The sequence below is a fragment of the Oreochromis niloticus genome, linkage group LG15, assembly GCF_001858045.2.
Source record: "Oreochromis niloticus isolate F11D_XX linkage group LG15, O_niloticus_UMD_NMBU, whole genome shotgun sequence".
Taxonomy (NCBI): domain Eukaryota; kingdom Metazoa; phylum Chordata; class Actinopteri; order Cichliformes; family Cichlidae; genus Oreochromis; species Oreochromis niloticus.
In genome coordinates this window covers 18693264-18713775 of record NC_031980.2, presented here as the reverse complement: position 1 = coordinate 18713775, position 20512 = coordinate 18693264, and the positions used below count along the sequence as shown (strand labels likewise).

The 20512-nt window shown below is 37.4% G+C and overlaps 1 long non-coding RNA gene across 1 annotated transcript; it reads left to right on the top strand.

The window, feature by feature from the left end:
* The first annotated feature begins 11848 nt into the window (after window positions 1-11848).
* Window positions 11849-20111, top strand: LOC102077164 (uncharacterized). The gene is made up of 4 exons (XR_267409.3): window positions 11849-13975; window positions 14550-14681; window positions 19726-19934; window positions 20027-20111. It is a non-coding gene; the product is annotated as an uncharacterized LOC102077164 (long non-coding RNA).
* The last annotated feature ends 401 nt before the right edge of the window (window positions 20112-20512 follow it).

Here is a 20512-nt window from a genome sequence, read left to right as displayed (position 1 = left end):
TAAAGTTTATTTAGTGTGTGGATCCATGTGTATAGAACATATTTCTTTATGAAATTTCCTTTCAGGGCCGATACAGCATAAATCCAATGTATGGCACCACAGGGTCAATGTGCTTCCACTATTTCTCAACTATGAAAAATTTAATTACAAAGAGCAGCGTGGATGGAAAATGTGAAACACCTTTATAGATGTAAATTCTGGTCTTTTAATTCATATATTTCTCAGTGGAGAATGAGACCTAATTATACATATATCACACTACACTCCTAAAGGGGACTCTTGTACTGAACAAAGGACATTTGTTTTTTTTCCATTTCCACTCACGTGATTTCCAGTAACCATCAATTAATCTGCAGCAATGCTTGATAACTGGTTCTATATTAATCATCTCAATATACAGTACTTCTCAACAGGCAGTGTGCAATTAAGAGTATTACATTACGTTTAATGGCATGTATTAATGCATTTGTTTTCCAGTAACCTGATGTACAGCACTACTTTTCTACACTTTCATCCCACAAACCCTTAACAAACAACATAGTTCTTTCCCATTAAACAAGAACAAACAACAACAAAAGTGTAAGGCAGTAATTAGCTTGTTCCCGATACTTGCTAGCCACTGGTGTTTGTTGAGTTTGCAGTCATAACAACATGAGATAATTTGATTTGTTGTAATTAGATTGTGCTTTTCCAACACAATGCACTTTATCATTATACTCACTCTTCAGCCTTGGTTCCTGCTTGAGCTGAACTGATAAGTTAATTCACACACACACACACACAAAAGCCACAGCATTTATTCATTTTTGTTAACAAAAAAAAACAAAACATATTTTAGGTTTTCTGGCTTCTTGGGCTGTTTTCATACCAGCATTCATTCATTCAAATTGAACCCTGTTTTGTTTTCCCCTTTGTTGCTTGGCTTTGTAGTTCATTTTGCACATGTCGGCACGGTAATCACACTCAAGTGCAGAACATAACGGACCCTTTGGTGGAGGTGCTCTTGTTCCAAATCAGCTTCAAAACAGTTTATTGCGAGAACCGGATCCAATCTTAATCCAGACCAACTAGCAGATGTCCTCTGGAAGTTTTAGCTTAGCACCTTCAGCCTTCCCATTATCACTGATGTGCCTGAGTCTACTAAGTCTAGTAACTAGCTGTAAAATCAAGTGAATTATCCATGTTATCCACTTGTCCAGACAGCTTTCTTCGTATATTTACGTTTTGTACGAAGTCTGAACCTTCTGCTGTTGTTTCTAGTGCATTTTGGTTCCCATGGTTCTCCATTCACATGGAGATTTATGTATGTGAACATAAACCAAACCACAGGAAAGTTAATAAACATGTTCATCTGGAAATGAGTGAATAAACTATAGCTGTGAAACCACCATTAGTTATGAGGTTTTGTTGCTTTTCTTTGTCTTATGTGTTAAAAAACTACAATAACTATAGTAAGGGACTGGTTGACATTATAGGGAGTCAAGTTACTTACACAGAAACACACAGAAATGGGTGAAAACTACACATCAAACAAAGGCTTCTGCATGCCGTTTCTCAGCAATGTGCACACAGAGCTCTGCTACATCACAAATAAACTTTATTTTTAACTTTTCTAAGCTCATATCTCTTGCATAACATATTGAAGTGTTTAAAAATACCTTGTAAAAGGTTCAGATTAATTTCTGAATCTTATTGTAATTGTGATGTTTCACATGTCATGCAGACAAAAGCATAGTATGAATTTATGCATGTGGCAGAGTAGCAGTAGCTTCATTAGCATTAGCTCAATTCATTAGCTTCATTGGATGGGTTAGGATCTAACAGTAAAGTGTTTGTTGTTGTTAACATTATGCAGGTCAGCTGCGACGGATTGAGGATTTATACACAATAAATGGACTCGACTTATGTAGCACTTTTCTACTATATTTGAGAACTTGAGAAAGTGCCGAGTAGCTCTTTTCTGAATTGTGCATTTTATCCAGAGACAAGCTGTCATACACGTAGTTTGGCTAGTATATCACTTGCTCCCTCATTGTATTTGACCGGCTAATTTTTGATGCCTTTAAGTCATTTGGCATTATTAAAATGAACTTGCTGAATATTTTTAAAATAAATTCTAACAGTATTCCTTCGACACGTTTTGTAATTGTGGCCTCATGCTAATTTGCTGCACTTTGTAAATCTGGTCCAAAATATCTTTAAAAAAAAAAAAAAGTAGTTACTCAATCAGGCCAACCCCAACCTTCAGCCACAGCTGTAAGTCCGGGTGCAAAGCACAGCCGTGCATTTTAATGGAGCAGCTAGGAGTCGCATAAAAGGAGAAGCTATACCAAATTTAGAATTTAGAACTGAGTTCTCAACATTTCACCTGTATTTACGGCTCCTCACACAATGTAGCAAGAGTCTAACAGCATCTATATTAGTGACTCAGTCTAGTGTGTGACAGGAGCCATAGCAGCCACAGAAAAGTGTATACCATTAGTTGTATTTACCCCACCTGCTGTAGATAAGCTGAGACTCCACTAGAGTAGTTACTGAGAGGGAAGAGAGCTCAGATAAAGTGAAAAGTGAGTCTCTAACTGTGGCTACACTCGTGTAAGAAACTGATATCATTTTTCTTTTGTCATTGCCACAGTTATGGCTGTTACAGGTATATTGTGACACCTGCAGTTGAGCGATATGTTTATACTGTAAATTAGCAAAATCAAACAAAAAATATTACCCAATTTAACCAACTAGTAATGGACCCACTCAATCACCAATAGTTCAGTGGCACCACCCAGGTATGTAATGGCCAGATTAATCAGTCCTTAAAACTGAACCTTTTAATTTATGCTTAAAATAAACATAAATTACAAAGTTGTTATTTAAGAGACAAATGAGTCATTTCTATGAAGGCATCTTCTACATTGCAGTGTCTACATTTCTTTTCTCTTTTATTATTTTCTTTTAACCTGCTGGTTTTCTGCATTTTAGCCACAGTAATGTGAGTTTTATTGTATTTCTTATTGAAAATCACAGTGCCTATATCTATTTTTGTTATCTTTCCCCCCAGTGAAAATAAATGTCTTTGTTCACGATAAAATCTGAGTCAAAATATTGTTTGTCATAACCTTGAGTGTAAACACTGCTATGGTTGTTACCAAACCTATCACAATGCTTTAAACTTCACACAGAGAGGTGCAGCTGTGAGGTGTCCCCTCAGCAAAAAATAAAAAATAAAAATTTATAGATATTGAATGATGAGCAACTACAGGGACAGAAATAAATAGTACTGTGCTAGAAGATGAATGTTTTGCTGACTTACAAATGCCAACTGCAAGCATCCTCTCCATGCTTTCTCATTCTAAGTGATACCTCCTTATTGACTGGTGTGTTGCTTCGAGATCTCAGAAAACTACATCAGCAACATGAGGTCATTTTATGTTCTCCCATCTGCAGAGCTGTGCTCCTACTAATGATTTGCACAAGGAAAGGATGTGGGGAAAAAACATTAAGTGAATTTTAGGTTTGAACCACTATTTCCAACCTGAAAAATCACTGTTTACAAGGTATCAAGTGCTGGGGGACTCTTTTGTGCTTCTGCGTGTCAGGGTGTATGTTGGACCATTTTTCAGAGAAGTCTGCTAATTATGGCAGACTAAAACAATGAAAAGAAGATTGCCACAAGGCCTACAGATTCCTAGTACATGAAAAAACGCACACACACACAAACAGTGACAATTATCTCATTGCTCTGAGCACAGCTGCTTAAGCTCATCAGCAACCTGAAGAAGATAAGTTGTGACAGAACGAGGAGTGAGGAGGGAAAAAATAACCAAAAAGGAAAACAAGGCAAATTCATTTCTAACTTCACAGGGAGCTGGAAACATTCAGGCCATCTGCCGCAAACAAACAACTTTGCTGTACTGATGAAAGTGACACAGATGTGTCAGTGAGGAGTTGGATTCAGTGAGCAGCACTATCAGGGAAATGAGAAGGAAGCGGTGTAATGGAGAAAAGAAAATCCTGGGGAGAGGTGACTTTCGAGGTCACTGTTGTTACAGATTTTCATGCTTCAAGGAGGGAAATTCAAAATATTTTCTTCTGTCTGCTTTCCAGTCAGTCTCAGGGTGAGCAGAGCATACAAAAAGTTATTTTTTTCCTGACAGCTCCCCTAAGGAGCTTAGGCCAAGTATGAGGATTTACACCACGAACTTATACTGGGTCTGCTTCAGGTTCTACTTCAAGCCTGTCTGCTACGCCTCTACAGGTTAATTCCCAAAAGGATGTCCAAAAAACCAAAACAACCACATCAGCTGGTTCCTGAAGTGGACCGTAGCTGGCCCATTGGAATCAAATTTAAGACCAATTTTAGGCAGCAAGTTAAGTTAATGTGCACATGACAATATTACATTATCTATATTACCAAAGGTATTTCTCAGTACATCATTACTTAAATGGTGATTCTAAAATTGGCTGTGAACCAGAGGCCAAAAAAGTGCTTAAACAGTATAGGATATACAGTACTATATGACTGCATGGTTAAATGGGGCATATAGTCAAAAGCTCTTTGTGTGGTCACTATATAAATTCTATACACTAACATAAAATGTACTTTTAATAAAAATGGTTGGACTGATTCTCATCTAAATTACATGTTTCATGCAAAGCTCGGCTGATATACAGTCATGTGAAAAGGAGAGTTTTCACGGGACTTTGTGCAGTCATCTTAAAAACTAAATGACTCGTGTTTGTGCTTGTGTTACCACCTTTAGTGGGAATACATTGCTATACAAATGAGTTTAAGGTTGACTCAAGATGCCTAGGTCGTCACCTGATGTTTGTGCAGACATGCTGTGTTTGGTTTCTGACAAATTATGGCCAAACTTCTGCACCTCTAACGTATCTGTCCAAAGGACATTGTTCTCAAAGTCTTGTATTCCGTTCAAATACAACTTTGCAAACCTAAGCCGGGTTGCCATGTTCCTTTTAGGGAAAAGAGGCCTCCTTCCAAACAAGCCAAACTTGTTCAGTCTTTTTCTAATTGTACTGTCATAAACTTTAATTTTTAACATACCAACTGAGGCCTTCAGAGTCTGAGATGGAGCTGTTTTACAATAAACATTTTACAATTTCTCTGAGCATTGCATGGTCTGATCTTTGGATGAATTTGCTGGGACATTCGCTCCAAGGAAGAATGTGGCGTTGTATCAACGCACACCTGAATCCTTCAGACCTGCAAACTGCAAAGTCTTCTGCCTTTATAGAGTTTCTCACATTTCTTAACTTCTTAATTCCTATGGAAGCAGTAAGGGTATACTTTCTTTTTCACGTGACTCTACCTGTAGTTATCGTGAAACTAGCTACAGCCATGAACCAATCTCTTCATTTCTCTGTCATGGGCACCCAAAATATTGCTCATACACTATACAATATTCTGTATTACTAAACCAGTGAGAGTTCAATAACTAATCCACCTCAGTAATTAATGCAGTGAGAGATCAATAATAGTGGCATGGTATCTGGTGAGGTTGGATCACATCATGGGAGGATGAACCATGATATGAGACGTGTACATTTGTGTTGTGATTCTGATCTTGGTTTCATATAAGAAGACTAATCAAATAGTGCTAAGTGTCACTACATCTGACATATTAATGCCAGATGTCGAAAATCTTAGAAATCTTGGGTTTAAAATACAATAGAAAAGTTTGGAGTGTTCCTGGATAGCCTCACTTGTCATTAAATCAAGTTTTGGCACCAGGTCTTGAAGTCTCTGAAGAGAAAAGAGAAATGGGTAACACAAAGCCAAATCAATGGAAATGGCAGTTCAGAGCACCCTGCAATTTTCTACAACAGTCAGTTCCCTTTAGTAGAAAGCAGAGCTTGTGGCGCTTGCTAATTCAGCTGCTAAAGTTTTGCTGTTTACCACCCACTCTCGGTTCTATTAGGCAGACCAACTGGAGATTTATCAGCTTGATAATACCCACAGTTGTGATGCAGTGAAGTAGTAGTTTAACTTCACTTTGTATGGAAATACTTAGGGATTTGCATAGTGATTCCAAAGTCCACTTTGGAAAGGTCACTTTATTGAATTTGTGTGTCATTAACCAGTAAAGCTACAAACAGTGTTGGGCTGTAAAAGGAATAAATACGCTTTACCCCTCAGCTGTAAAAGGCTGATGGGGTATCGTCTTCACCCCGTTGGGCGGGCGGGTTTGTGAATGCGGTAACCTGTGAATGTGCCAACATAGGATTTTGAAATTGATACCAAAGGTTTATCAACTAAAAATCTCACACGAGTTTACATTTCAGTCAGAAGTTTTCTAAAAATCTTGCAAATGTAAATGTAAATAAGTTATCAATGTAGATTCATATATTAAAGAATATTGAGTTGTTCTTTTTTTTTTTTTACATTCATTGGTATTGGAGCCTTTCTAGGAGCATAAAGCAATAGCACATAGTGTCAGTGATCTTAACCAACTACCTATGCTTGTGTTACAAGCTATACAGGACCAGAACAACTCTTTCTACAGGCTTAGTGATGAGAAGATTATAGTGGTTATCTTTCACCTGCAAGAGGTGTTTTTATCTTCAGGTCACATGTTCCAGCTTTATGGAAGAAAGGTGGTATTTCATTTTTAAGTGTTATTTGCACCTACCAGTGCAGACCTCTTACTCTGTTGTGCTATATATAATGCTAGAAAGTGGATGTATGTAACATCACTGATATCCAAGCATGTTTTTGTGTCACCTGAAAGCCCACCATAAAGCTACAGCAGCCACTGATGCTTTCTCTTAAGTGCATGGATACAGAAACCCGAGATAGCTTCATGATTTATCAACCATATCTGTCACATATTTCAGTGCTATCTGTATACCTGCACTTCTCCAGAGCAATTTGTTCTTGCAGTGTGTGAGCACACTATGATAACACCTCATTCACTCACCCTGATGGAGGAGACACTATACACAAACTCAGGTCAGTGCAGTTTGAGATTAAGATAAATTTTATTGTGCCTGCATGGAAATTTGTCTTGTGCACTGAAGGTGCACCAAGGACAAGAAAAGGTACAAATCAAAGCTACAATCAGCAGTCCAGGTTGTTTCAAAAGCTTTGCAGTGAACTTAATAATTGACTATCTGTAGAAGGAGAAAAAATGTGATCAGGATTATTTTCAGTGAGTCTTTGACTGGACAGTTTAGTTTTACTAATCAAAACAATATTTTAAATTATATTTAGGGAGTTGTCAGACACATGCAATCTGACCATTAAAGAAAGAGCAAATGTAATAATTATTGCAAATAATTTGCAATAATTTGTATTTATTCCCATCCTCCTTTACCAGCACTCCCCTCCTGCCCTCATACTCCCCCACTTCCCTCCAAATCCTCTTCCCTTCCACAAAATGTGAACAAGATATTCAGTGCTGAGTCTGCTGTTTACAGTGACTGTTGAGCTAGAAGCAACAAAGCATAAACCAGTCAGGGTGTTTGGCTGAGAAGCAAAGGCTGTATGTAGCAAGCTCATAAATAACCCCAAGGTTGGCAGCAAACACCCACTAAAGCATGTCTGTTTATCCCAGCGCTGCATGCTTAACAGTGAAGGACGGACTATAAACATTTGCTGCTTTCACATTAGGGTCAGCCTGCCAGTGGTTTCTGAAGGCTGACATTTCAATGCTATATACATATTTTTGGACTCCTCCTTTGTATCAGTATGTGAACACACCACTTCTCCTGTCTATTGTTGTAATGTAGTGCTGTACCTATTGCTGAAATTCAAAACGCATCTTAAAGCAAGCTCATTATTTCGTGTATTTAGGCACACCCACAGTGGCTTGGGTTGGGCATTGCGCTCTCCCAGCTGTATGTGTTTCTTACACTTTTCCTTTACTTTGTAATAGGGCTGGGCGATATGGCCCAATATTCATATCTCGACATTCTTTAGCTGGATGGTGATCTACGATATATATCTCGATATTTTTTTTTTAAGCCATAAAGTAAGAACAAAAAGAGAGTTCTTAGTCAAAGCTGTGTCCTCTTTTTCCACTTTTATTAAGATACAGCGTAGATGGACATGAAAAAATTACTCAGAAATAAAGTATCAGCATTTATTAAAATAATGATCCAGACATTAAATTAAAAAAATGTTGTTTTTGTGCATAAGAAAAAGCTCACAACTGTGCAGTCAAAATGTAAACTAAAAGACGCTGAGCATAATAACAAAGATAGATTTTGCAGCTGCTCTGTTCCCAAGTTCTGCGTGACTGACAGCCTTGAGTTTTACATCCGATTTGTCACCATGTCTTTTACAGGTGCCAGTTATGGTCCTTATACACACTCAGTACGGTAATATTACGTTGAAGCAGAGTACATATTACTCTGCGAGGCTCCTGACTACGGTAGCCGTAATGCTCCGACAATCCATCAAGTTTTGACTTTACATTAATATCTATGTGACTGTATCTTTGTCTCCCCTGCATGTGGACCTGGACCATCAGTGAAACTAAGCATTTTCTTCTATTAGTGGGTGCGGTCCAGGAAAGAGCCAAGCAGGCACTCCTGTTTCCCAGCTCTCATCACTGCCCATTGCCAGGTTATTAATGTGCTCCATGTGGGAATGTTGCTTGGGCTGTTTACAGGTCAGATTTATGATTTACGATTTGCTTACTTGTCTTATAATCTTGTACTCATGCTCATACTTCCTCCTCAAAGTGAGTCCTGTTTGTGGTGCCTGCTGGAATACTAACTTGTGTATCTGCCAAAGCAGGTATGTTTTCCATGGGGAGCAGGAAAACATACCTGTTTTTGCAGACTTGGAGGCCCAGAGCTGACCTTGTGTAGAGTAATGAGGACAGAGAGCAAAGTAAAAAATTGCTCTCGTGAGCTTTCAGCCTTGAGAAAGTTCCAGAAAATGTACCTGTTCAGATTACAAGTTACTTACCTATGATCAGAATTTTACTTTAAATAAAATTATAGAAGATTTCACTTCCTATGTGAAAACCTTCTTACCAGTGTGTGACATCCAGCTTTTGAGAAAATCATTCATTACCTAAAATCCTTTTGAGTTTGTTCATTAGACAAATGTTTCTTGTGTCTTGCATTTAAGGTCTCCTAGAATCCTGTGTGCTATGTATAATTTCCTGTATGCTGCTAAAGGATTGAGGCTAAAGACCTTTCTTTAATGCAGCCATTCACAATTACATCCTGCGTCCTTTACTGTTACTTGATTTTTTAGATTTTTCACATGTAAATAAACAGATCTGCTCATTTAGATCAGTGCATGTGGCAACAAGTGCACTTGTAGCTCAAAATGTGCATCGATCCAGAATATAAAATTATACAATTATATAGTTACTTGCTGCTCCGGGTCAGTTGGCTCTCTGAAATTATGTCTCTACCTCCTTAGATGTGGTTCCAGCTCTGCCAACAAGCGCTCAAACATCTTCACTGACGTATTTACAAAAGCAGTCACCTAATCTTAAGTCCAGTCGTAAAACTAAGTAGGTTGTGTGCCTCCTGAAACCAAACTGGGAAATGGTTCCACAAAAGAGTTGCCTGAAAGCTGAAGGCTCTGCCTCCCATTCTACTTTGGTAAGTTTCAAGTACCACAATAAGCAAAGTGCTCTGTTAAGATAATGTGATACTGTGAGGTCTTTATAATAGCTTAGAAGTAAGAAATGTGTAAACTAGCTTTTCAGAATTACTCAGAGTCTGGACATTTCTAATTTTAGAGGTATTACACAGATGGCTGAAAGCGTATCCTGGTCAAAAATGACTGCAGTATTCCTCACAGTGCTGCTCGAGGCCAGGTAATGCCATCTAGAGCAAGTGTCTGGTTAGGTGCCATGTTTCTGAGGTTTCTCGGGCCCAAATATGATCATCTCAGTCTTGTCTGAATTTAGTGCGTTTTATGATGTGAATTTCAACAAATGTTTTTCGATATCCACTTAAAAAATCCTTCTTGGACAAGCCACACAGCTGCTTCACTGATCTGTTACTGGCAAATACATAATGTTGAGTATCGCTTCCTGGGCTCAGTGAAGTATTCAGTTTCCTAAATTCAATAAAGAGCAGGACAGAGTCGCAAAAATTACCTTAATCCTTGATTGTGGCTTCTGGCTGCCATACAGGAGAAAACATTATTTTGTAATCTCACAGTCCACTGTAATAATACTCTTGGCAAATAATGTGTCTCTTGCTTAGGAAGTAATGCAACAACAGCTATTAGATAGATGAGCAGAGAGAACCTTTTACCGATTTTACCGCAAAAGAAAATTATTGTGCTACAGACATATATATGTGGAATCTCACGCATGATAGGTGTGTTCACCTGTCACAGATAAATGAGTTATTGTATTGTTATCCTGGAATCAACAGCTTCTATTAATCAGGGGTATAGCAGGCAGGCAGTCAACACAGTACCAATAAAAAATGTAATGAAAACAAAAAAAAATAAGATGTAAGTTGCACAACTCTACATTTCCCTTTAAGAGAAACCCACATCCAGACTCTCACATCTCAATGTATCAGTCCAGCCTTAATTCACATTGATTTATAGACAAGTGCATGCACACAATTGCAGCTACTCAGATAACTCAAGGATCAAGACGCCTTAGTGCTCATATAATTACATGCGTGCAAAACTCTTTTCCAGCTCATTTTGCAGCCGGAGAAACATGGGATTTGAGTAAAGCACTTTCACACAATCATTAAGGAGCCTGACCTAAATAAATGAGGACAACTAGCTAATACGTGGATGGAAATATTAAAGCCGTTTCTGCTTCTTTCCACGTTTTTTTTTCTCATTCTCTTCATTTTCATTGCACATACATCAATTTTCTACTGCTGTTGAATTTTGGCTTTCAGTTTTCCTGACCCTGTCCTTTTCAGTGAGCCTTTCTCTCCCCTGCTCTCGTTGCCTCTGACTCTCTTCTCTTAGTTCTCTCATTTTCCCCAAGTGGTCACAGAGTTTCCACCCAAATGAAAGTCGGTCTTTGAGTCCTATAGTGGCCCCAAGCCAAAAAAATTAAGTATCATGACGATGAGTGAGAAATGACTGCCTGCTGCTCGTGGCCCCCATTTGAGCATTTCCCTGTTTGATGTCATTGTGTGGCTATGCTTCACGCTCATACATTTATAATTGATGGAGTGTATTTAGCTAGTGTATCATTTGAGACAGGCAAGGACCATCTTTTTTATTAACTTGTTTTTGTTGTTTTCTTTGCTTCTGTTGCTCCTTACACTTGTATTTAGAGTGGTTTGACACTTTTTCCAGAAGCCAAATGGCGTTTACCCAAATCACACTTGAGTAAATTGCAGAAAGAACAAGAACATACTGCAGGGATTCTGCCCAGGAGATTTCATTATAATATCCAAGCTGGAGTTTGAGGATTCGGCCATTCATCCGTTCAGTGTTTAAGCTTGCAAACATCTGTACTGACAGGTGCATTAACTTATTATCTATAGTGAAATTTTATATGTTTAAATACCAGGTCAGTTTTAGGTAACTGAAAGCAGAAAAGGTTTTCTGAGGTGCAAATGATGAAAACTCTTGCAGAATTGATTGATGTGCGTAGGAGACCTTTAGAAACAAGGACACGTGCGACATGGATTTTGTTTTTTCATTGGAGGTTGTTTTTTTTTCTATTCCTAAACCAGCAGCAACCTCTTGAGCCAGAAATAATAAGCCAGTGTGCAAACATGCCAAAAACTGCATTACCTCATATAAACCCCAACTCACAGAACTCCATGTTAAGCCAAGCCAAGACACCTTTATTTATAAGCCACTGACAAAGTGTTAAACATAGCAATAAAAATATGTTAGAATACATTTTTAATAAAAATATAAATAAAAATCCATCTAAAAATGTAATTAAATTTACAACACAACATTAAAGCATCAATACAATACAAGGTGGAATTAAACATGAGTAAAACAGTCACAAATAAACACATTTGGGTGGAACGCCAAGCAGAAGAGATGGGTCTTAAGAATGGATTTTTTTCTACGGTTAAAGGCCTGTACCCTCTGAGCCTGTGCTCTGTCCGCGAAACATCCAGGAGCAGCTGTTTAGCTGATCTAAGAGACCAGGAAGGGGATTGCAACTGTAGCAGAGAGGTAGGGTGGGGCAAATCCATTTAAGCACTTAAAAACACATAAAAGAAAATGTTAAAATAAACTCTAAATTGCACAGGCAGCCAGTGAAGTGAGGATAAAACAGGAGTACTTTGCTGTCTGATATCTTACAATGTGCGACGCAGCGCAGATAAAGCCAGCCAAAAACACACAAAAACAACCAAGTAGTGATGCAATCAAGAACAACTGGACTGCAACTTGTCTAAGTTCGCCTATGGCAATAAAGCTGTGTGGACTGTGATTGATCAGTGATTTCTTGTAAACCAAGTGGAGCTTCTGTCAGATGTTAAATCATTTACAAAGGTGCTGCAAGTGAATATGTGTTTGTATTGTTCCTAAACCACAACTGCTATTTAAAAAAAAACAAAAACGATGCAATCTGACATCAACTTAAAAATTCACAGAAAATAGATAAATAATAGAAATTAAATAAAAGCCGAATAAAGGATTTTCTTTGCATGTGTAGACTCTAAAGCTTTATAACAAATACAATGGGGATGGAGATGAGGGGTTTAAATCATGAAGCTTGAAGCTGCGTCACTTTGGGCGTGGCCACTGACCACATGGAGTAATAGGCGACTGCTGACAGAGATGGCTGAAGCTACTAACTGTCGGCATTTAGTCAATGCAGTAAATGCTAAAGCGATTGGTTCTTATGAAGCGATTTTATACTTTATTTAAACACTTAAAATGCTTTCTTATTACAAGTCTCATTCCCCCAGTTGCAGGCCATTTTCTGAAACTAGCTTGTTGTGTGGACAACAGTCTGTACTGACAGATTTGGGGTTTTTTTTTAGTGCTTAAAATTGTACTCTTATTTCATTACATATATTTTCAGAGCAACAGAGGCACTTATGAATATACCTTGCTAATCACTTCCCACTAGCAATCCACCTTTTCCTCCACAAGTGGTTATGTATAGCTAAAAAATTAAGCTGTTGACAAAAAAAAAAAACGTTTAAACTCAACGCTCCATAATGTAGTTTACCAAACAGTGTATCTATAAATACAACCTATGTTAGGTTTGTCTGGATGGAGATCATTTTAGTTTTAAAATGAAAAGGTATTGTTGTATATGTAGCCTCTCCTCCTATTTTCCAGCAGCTATACCTCCTATTTTTTGGGGGACGTGGTTGTTGTGCTAATATATCTTCAGCTCTCCTTGAGTCACCTCTTTGATTTGATCTCCAGAATTCTCTAATATATTTTATCCTTGATACATGTAGTTTGTGTAGTGCATACATGCCCCTGGTTTATGCGTGTGTCACAGCAGAGGAGAGAATCTGTTTCACAATTACGTGGAGCCGAGCGAGGCGGGCTGACTGACAGGCTCTGCTTGTCTCTCAAAGAGGCAGCGAGAATTGAGTAGCAGTAATCCACCACGCACTACTGGGATTTCACACTGTGACTTCATGCCTATACTCTGAATTATTTGCTGCCAAGGGAATTTCACAGTCACACCGGGGGTCCCTCTGCGCTTAAACTGTGCGTATGTGTCTCTGTACAGTGAGAGCAATTAAATGATTGATGGTGATTGATGTGGCCGGGATAAAAGAACACGCGCGCACGCACACACACTAAACAGCCCTTCCCCCATCTCTTCACCATCCAGGCCAATCACCATTAATCGGCTAATTGCTTTGCACTTCAGCTCACTGAGTTTGAGGATTGAATCACTATTCAATTAGAAAATTGAACTGCTTCAATTCTCCCAAGGCTCCCACTTCTTTCTGTTTGTCTCTGTCCCCACTCGGTAGCCATGGTGATTCTGACATGAATGGGTCATGAGTGTGATCAATGAGATTATTCCTCCTCCTCTGACATGTGGAGGTGCGTCACTGGGCAGGAGGGGTAAGTAAACAGTCACGTCTTTTGGAAGCATAAACTGTAGATAAAAGATGAACATTGGCTCCAGGTGTATTTGTAAAGCCAATCTGGAAACTTCTTTCTGAGGGCCAGCAGGGGGGGTGACTCAGCTGTAGCAAAAAGATGTATAGAAGGCTTTGAGAAAATGAAAGTACTTCTCATTTCTCACTTCTTGTTTTGAGACCTCGGTAAATCTTCTCCCAGTTGGGTTTTGGTTTTAGTCCCTAATTTCAAGTATTATTTTATATAGCATTTGTTCATTTAATAAATCAGATTTTGTTTAGAATGGTAGTAACAAAGCATCATACAGTATGGATTAGGGTGTGACTACGTACAGCTATCAGTCCAAGTGAGAGTCATCCCTCGTTAACTGGATCTCGTTAAAAGAAATCACAGGTTTCAAAAAATAACAAAAAATTTTGACTGTCAAAATACAAAATTTGAGGTGTTAAACCTGCAGTCCACAAATTGGTGCATAATATCATGTATTTCAAACATTTGGTAGTTCTAGCATGTCTGTGTGTGATACTCAACTCCTTTTCTTTGTTCTCCATTATAGCAAATACAATTTTACGGCTGAAGTGTGGATGCTGTTCAGACAAAACCTTTCAGAAAGCTTTCTCTGCATTGTTTATATAACAAGCAGCTGATTGTGGAACACAAGTGTCAGCACCACTGTTGAATCACAGAGGTGCGTTTGTTTCACCTACTTTTATCTCTAAATCTTCAGTTACATCTTTGATGTTTCAGTTGACTTCAGTGCTTACATGTCATCTGCTTTTCTCTGTGATTTCAACTTCAGTCCTTAGATCAATTTTTTTAAGCTTTCAGCCATTACGATTCAGTTGATATCTAGTATCCTTACCTCTGACTGTGTGTCTGCTGTGTGGACAATTTCCAGAGCAGATTCAACACTTTCACTAAATTCCACCAGATTGTATTTTTTTTAAAAAAGGAAAATAATAGGAGCTCCTGAGTGGTGCTTATGAGATACTCTGAAAAGTAAAAACTTATCAGCCTTTTTTTGTGTGTGCAGAAAAAGATCACTGTTCTACACAGTTATACTGTTATACGTTTATTGGTCATTTCATTAGGTATGACTGCTGAACTGCTTATTAATGCATATATCTATTCAGCACTTGGTTACAACTTAAATCATTTAGGGATGAAGACATGGTCAAGACCAGTGTTGGTCAAGTTACTTGAAAATAGTAATTAGTTACTAATTACTGATTACTTCTCCAAGAAAGTAATCCCTTTACCTTACTGATTACTTATTTTCAAAAGTAATTAGTTACTTTATTACTTAAATACTTTTTAAAAACATGATACACAACCTGAATAAGTAATAAAGTAATAGACCTTTTTTGATTGATTGATTTTTATTGATTAGCATACAGAATACAAAATAAAGATTACCAAAAAGCAAAAAATCATGAGCCAAGGCTAATCAAAAGGTATTGGCTGAAGCATTTGCTTATTATGCCAACCCTTTTAACAAAAAATCTTTTGCATGCAGCTCCTGTACACAGGGCTCGAAGCAAAGAATAAAACAAAGCAAAGCAAAAACAAACAAACAAACAAACAAAAAAAAAATTTCCACAGCAAAACAATCAAGAGTTTCAGAATTATTATTTTTGCTCTTTTCATTCTTGATTAATATATTTTTCTAATACTCTATTTTTAAACATGTTTTTAAACAAGAAAAATGAACGACACCTTTTTAAATCACTGTCATAACTATTCCACAGGTTAACTCCTCTAACAGAAACACATCTTTGCTTTATGTTTGTCCTTATCTTGTTTGTTTTAAAGACATCTGTTCCCCTTAAGTCATATTGACTCTCTCTGACTTTAAACAGCTTCTGAATACTGCGGCAAAGCAAGTTATTTTGTGCTTTATACATTATCTGTGCCATTTTATATTCGACTAAATCATAAAATTTTAGGGTATTCAGATTAATAAACAAAATGTTAGTTGGTTCTATATAGTTTGATTGATTTATAATTCTTATAGCTCTTTTTTGTAACTTGAAAATAGGAAGAGTATTTGTTTTATATGCATTACCCCATATCTCCAGACAATAAGTCATATATGGAAGCAACAGAGAACAATAAAGTGTGTATAATGATTTTTTGTTCAGGACATGCTTTGTTTTGTAGAGAATAGCAATGGTCTTTGACATTTTTGTTGTCACATGATTTATATGAGACTTCCAGCTCAGCTTATCATCAATTATCACTCCAAGAAATTTATTTTCATACACTCTTTCAATTTCAATTCCATTAACCCTGATTTTAGATACATTTTTCATTTGTCTAGTGCCAAAAATAATCAATTTTGTTTTCTTTATATTTAACGATAACTTATTTACATCAAACCAGTTTTTTAATATATTTAACTCCTTTTCCGCTGTAGTCAGAAGCTGTTCTAGGTCTTTACCTGAGCAATACAGAGTGGTATCATCAGCAAACAATACACATTTTAACAGTTTGGAAACACTACATATGTCATTTATATATAATATGAATAATTTAGGGCCCAGCACAGAGCCCTGAGGAACACCACAAGATACCTTCAACTGATTAGATTTTACATTATTGATTTCAACATATTGATATCTGTCATCCAGGTAACTTTTCATCCACTTATATGCTATCCCTCTTATACCATATCTCTCTAGTTTATTCATTAATATAGAATGGTCAATTGTATCAAATGCCTTTTGTAAGTCTATAAAAACACCAACAGTATATTCCTTGTTATCTATTGCATTAGATATCCCTTCTACAAGTTCCATCACTGCCATCGAAGTGGACCTTTTCATTCTAAAGCCATATTGGTTATCACTTAGGAGATTATGCTTCTCTATATATTTATCAAGTCTATTAACAAATAACTTTTCTAAAATTTTTGAGAACTGTGGGAGTAGTGATATTGGCCTGTAATTGGTAAACTGACATCTCTCTCCGTTTTTATGGATTGGAATAACTTTTGCTATTTTCATTTGTGAGGGAAACACACCAGTTCGAAAGGACAGATTACAAATGTATGCGAAAGGTTGCACTATATATTCTATAATACTTTTAACTAACATCATGTCAATACCAAAACAGTCAGTGGACTTTTTATTTTTAAATGTCTTCACAATGTTAATTATTTCTCTATGAGTTACAGCACCAATAAACATGGAGGACACATTCTGAGTAATATGTTTATTTAGGTCATTATTATTTCTTGACTCTGGAATTTCTTTTGCTAAATTAAAGCCAACATTTACAAAGAAATCATTAAATTCATTTACAATGTCTTTAGTTTTATCAAGCACAATATCTTTATCTTTTTTAAAATAGTCTGGATAATTCTTATTTTTTGAGCCCTTTTTGATTATGCTATTTAATATCCTCCATGTTTCTTGTGTGTTACTTCTATTTTGCTCCAATAATTTGTGGTAATATTCTTTCTTACTTGTTCTTATAATATTTACTAATCTATTTTTATATAACTTGTACTTTATTTCAGCATCTTTTGTCCTCAGTTTTATGAATCTCTTATATAGATTATTTTTCATTTTACATGCATCTTCTATCCCCTTTGTGATCCATGGCTTATTTGATCTGTGATGCTTTCTAGTGATTTTCATTAAAGGACAATGTTTTTCATATAGTGAAATTACAGTTGATAGGAATGCATCATATGCACTACTTGAATCTTCATTTGCAAAAACCTCATTCCAGTTGTGTTCCTTTAAGTCCACCTGGAGGGCAGCAATGGCTCTTGTTGTTCTATGTCGTATCATATCAAATGTTTGATTCTTTTTTTTAGTTTTAATCCCAAAATAATTTTGAAAAATTGCAAAAACAGGAAGATGATCGCTTATATCAGTTATAAGAAGTCCACCTACTATTTCATGGTCAATTTTATTTGTGAATATATTATCTATCAATGTAGCTGTATCAATTGTTATTCTACTTGGTTTTATAATTACAGGGAAAAGGGAGTTACTATACATTGTATTGATGAAATCTGTTGTTTTCAGCCCAATTCTATTTTTTCTGCATAATAAAATTGAATCAAATGCAAAAGTCTCATTTTAAAAATTGTTTTATTAGTTTTAATCTTTTAACTTTACATTGCATTAAGCAAAAAATTAAATTATATGCAACACTGTGTTTGACTTGAAGAAATTTGTTTAACATTTAAACCTGTTTTCCTCAAAATCCATCATGTAAAATAAAATAATGTTTTGTGTTTCACTCTTTCAAGTAAAACACAGCAGAAAATAAATAAAATCAAAGATTCAGCGGCAATAAGTCCTGTCGCTCTTAAATCTATTTTCACCTGTTTAGCAGGAGTGGGGTCGGTGGAGGTTTGCCCGGTGCTGCAGCGGTCATGTCAGTGGGAGGATCCGGGTGTGGCATGCTTACGGGAAAGTAACAGTATTTACTTTTTTCAATAGTAATCTCTCACTTTGCCCCTAACTTTACCTATTACTTGAAAAAAGTAATTGGATTACAGTAACTTACTGCCCATCTCTGGTCAAGACAACCTGCTGCAGTTCAAACCAGGCATCAGAATGGGGAAGAAAGGTGATTTAAGCGACTCTGAATGTGGCATTGGTTGACTTTGCCAGATCGACTGTTCAGAATCTGTTGATCTCGTGGGATTTTCCAACACAACCATCTCTCAGGTTTGCAGAGAATGGTCTGAATAAAAGAAAATATCCAGTGAGCAGCAACTCTGTGGGTGAAAATGCCTTGTTGATGTTAGAGGGGAGAGACTAGACTGGCCACACTGCTTCAAGCTGATAGAAAGGCAGCAGTAGTTCAAATAACTGTCCGCTATGCAGACGAGCATCTCTGAATGCACAGCAGATGAAGCCTTGAAGCAGATGGTCTACAGTATCAGATGATGACAGTGGGTGCCACACTTATCAACAAGAAACTGCAGGCTACAATTCACAGAGGCTTACCAATATTTGACAGATTGGAAGAATGTGTGATCTGATGAGTCCTGATTTCTCATGAAACATTCAGATGGTAGGGTAAAAATTTGGCATAAACAACATGAAAGCATGTATCCATCCTGCATTGTGTCAATAGATCAAGCTGCTAGTGACGTAATGGTGTGGGAGGCATTTTCTTGGCACACTTTGGACTCCTTAATACCAAATGAACATTGTTTAAACACCACAGCCTACCTGAATATTGTTGCTGACCATGCCTATTTAATGGGCACACTGTGCCCATCTTCTGATGACTGCTTCCGGCAGGATAACGCACCATGTCACAAAGCTCGAATCATCTCAAACTCTTCTTCTTCTTTCTGCTGCTTCTGTTAGGAGTTGCCACGGGGAATGATCTGTCTCAATCTCACCCTATTCCCAGCATCCTCCTCTGTCACACCAACCCTCTGCATGTCCTCCTTCAGTACATCCATGAATCCTAATAAAGTGTTCATGTGACTTTATGCCTTACATTGTCACGATCTGGGCTGAGTGCCAGAGTTTGGTGTATTTTTCCTCTCCTGCTCCTGAAGTTCTATTTTTCAGTTCCAGTTCCAGTTCCTCGCATCCATCCCGCGTACTTGTACTCCCGTGATTTGATACTTCTTATGTAAACCTTGTGCACCTTGTGTCTCCAGTCATCTGCACCTTGGATCAGCATTCACACTCTCCAGTCACTCTCTTGGTTTCACTGACGCTGGTCTTCTTTACCTTTCAATACACTCACAGGTTTCCCCTGCCCATCCTTCCTCGGCCTTGTAAAAATAAACAAAGAAAGAGGTCAGATATCTCCCGTGCCTGCCCTGCAGCTCCTGCCCTCCTGATCCTGGAAGAGAAAGGAAAAGTCAGACATCTTGTTTTTTCTGCTCTGTCATGCTCTCTGACACTCACCTGGCAAAGCTCCCCCCTCTGGAACCTCAACTCGCCACTTCCTCTAAGTAAGCAAGCCACTTCTCACTCATCACTGAAAAATATACTCACCATTGGTTTCGTATCTTTTTATTATATAACTCATCTCTTTCTGTTGCAGTGGACTGCGCTCCTGTGACTCTCACTCCCTGAGCCACCCTGACTACAGTGATTCCTGCATTCAATAAAGTTTTGCGCTAAAGAAGTGACTGTCTGTTGAGTCTGCTTTTGAGTCCTATATTCATATCAGCTGAATGGCCCCTGATATATATTCTGCTGTAATCTGTTCTAACCAAAGAGTAAAGGCTTTTACACACAAGAAAGGCACTTTTTTAAGGCAGCCATTCACACACACCACCTGTGTTACACTCCAAGTTTTACATTTTAAGACTTTACCTTCCGTTGTTTTCAGCTGTTTTTTCTCCTAACAAAACTACCTACAGAAATCCGAGAAAATGTATTTTAAAACATATCTAATTCAGCATGAGGACACTGAAATTTCATTATATAGAGGAGTCTTTTATAGAGGCTGATGATATGGACCTGAGATGAGCAATTATTATGTAAATTACTTCATAATTTAATTTTAATTACAAATACAGATCAA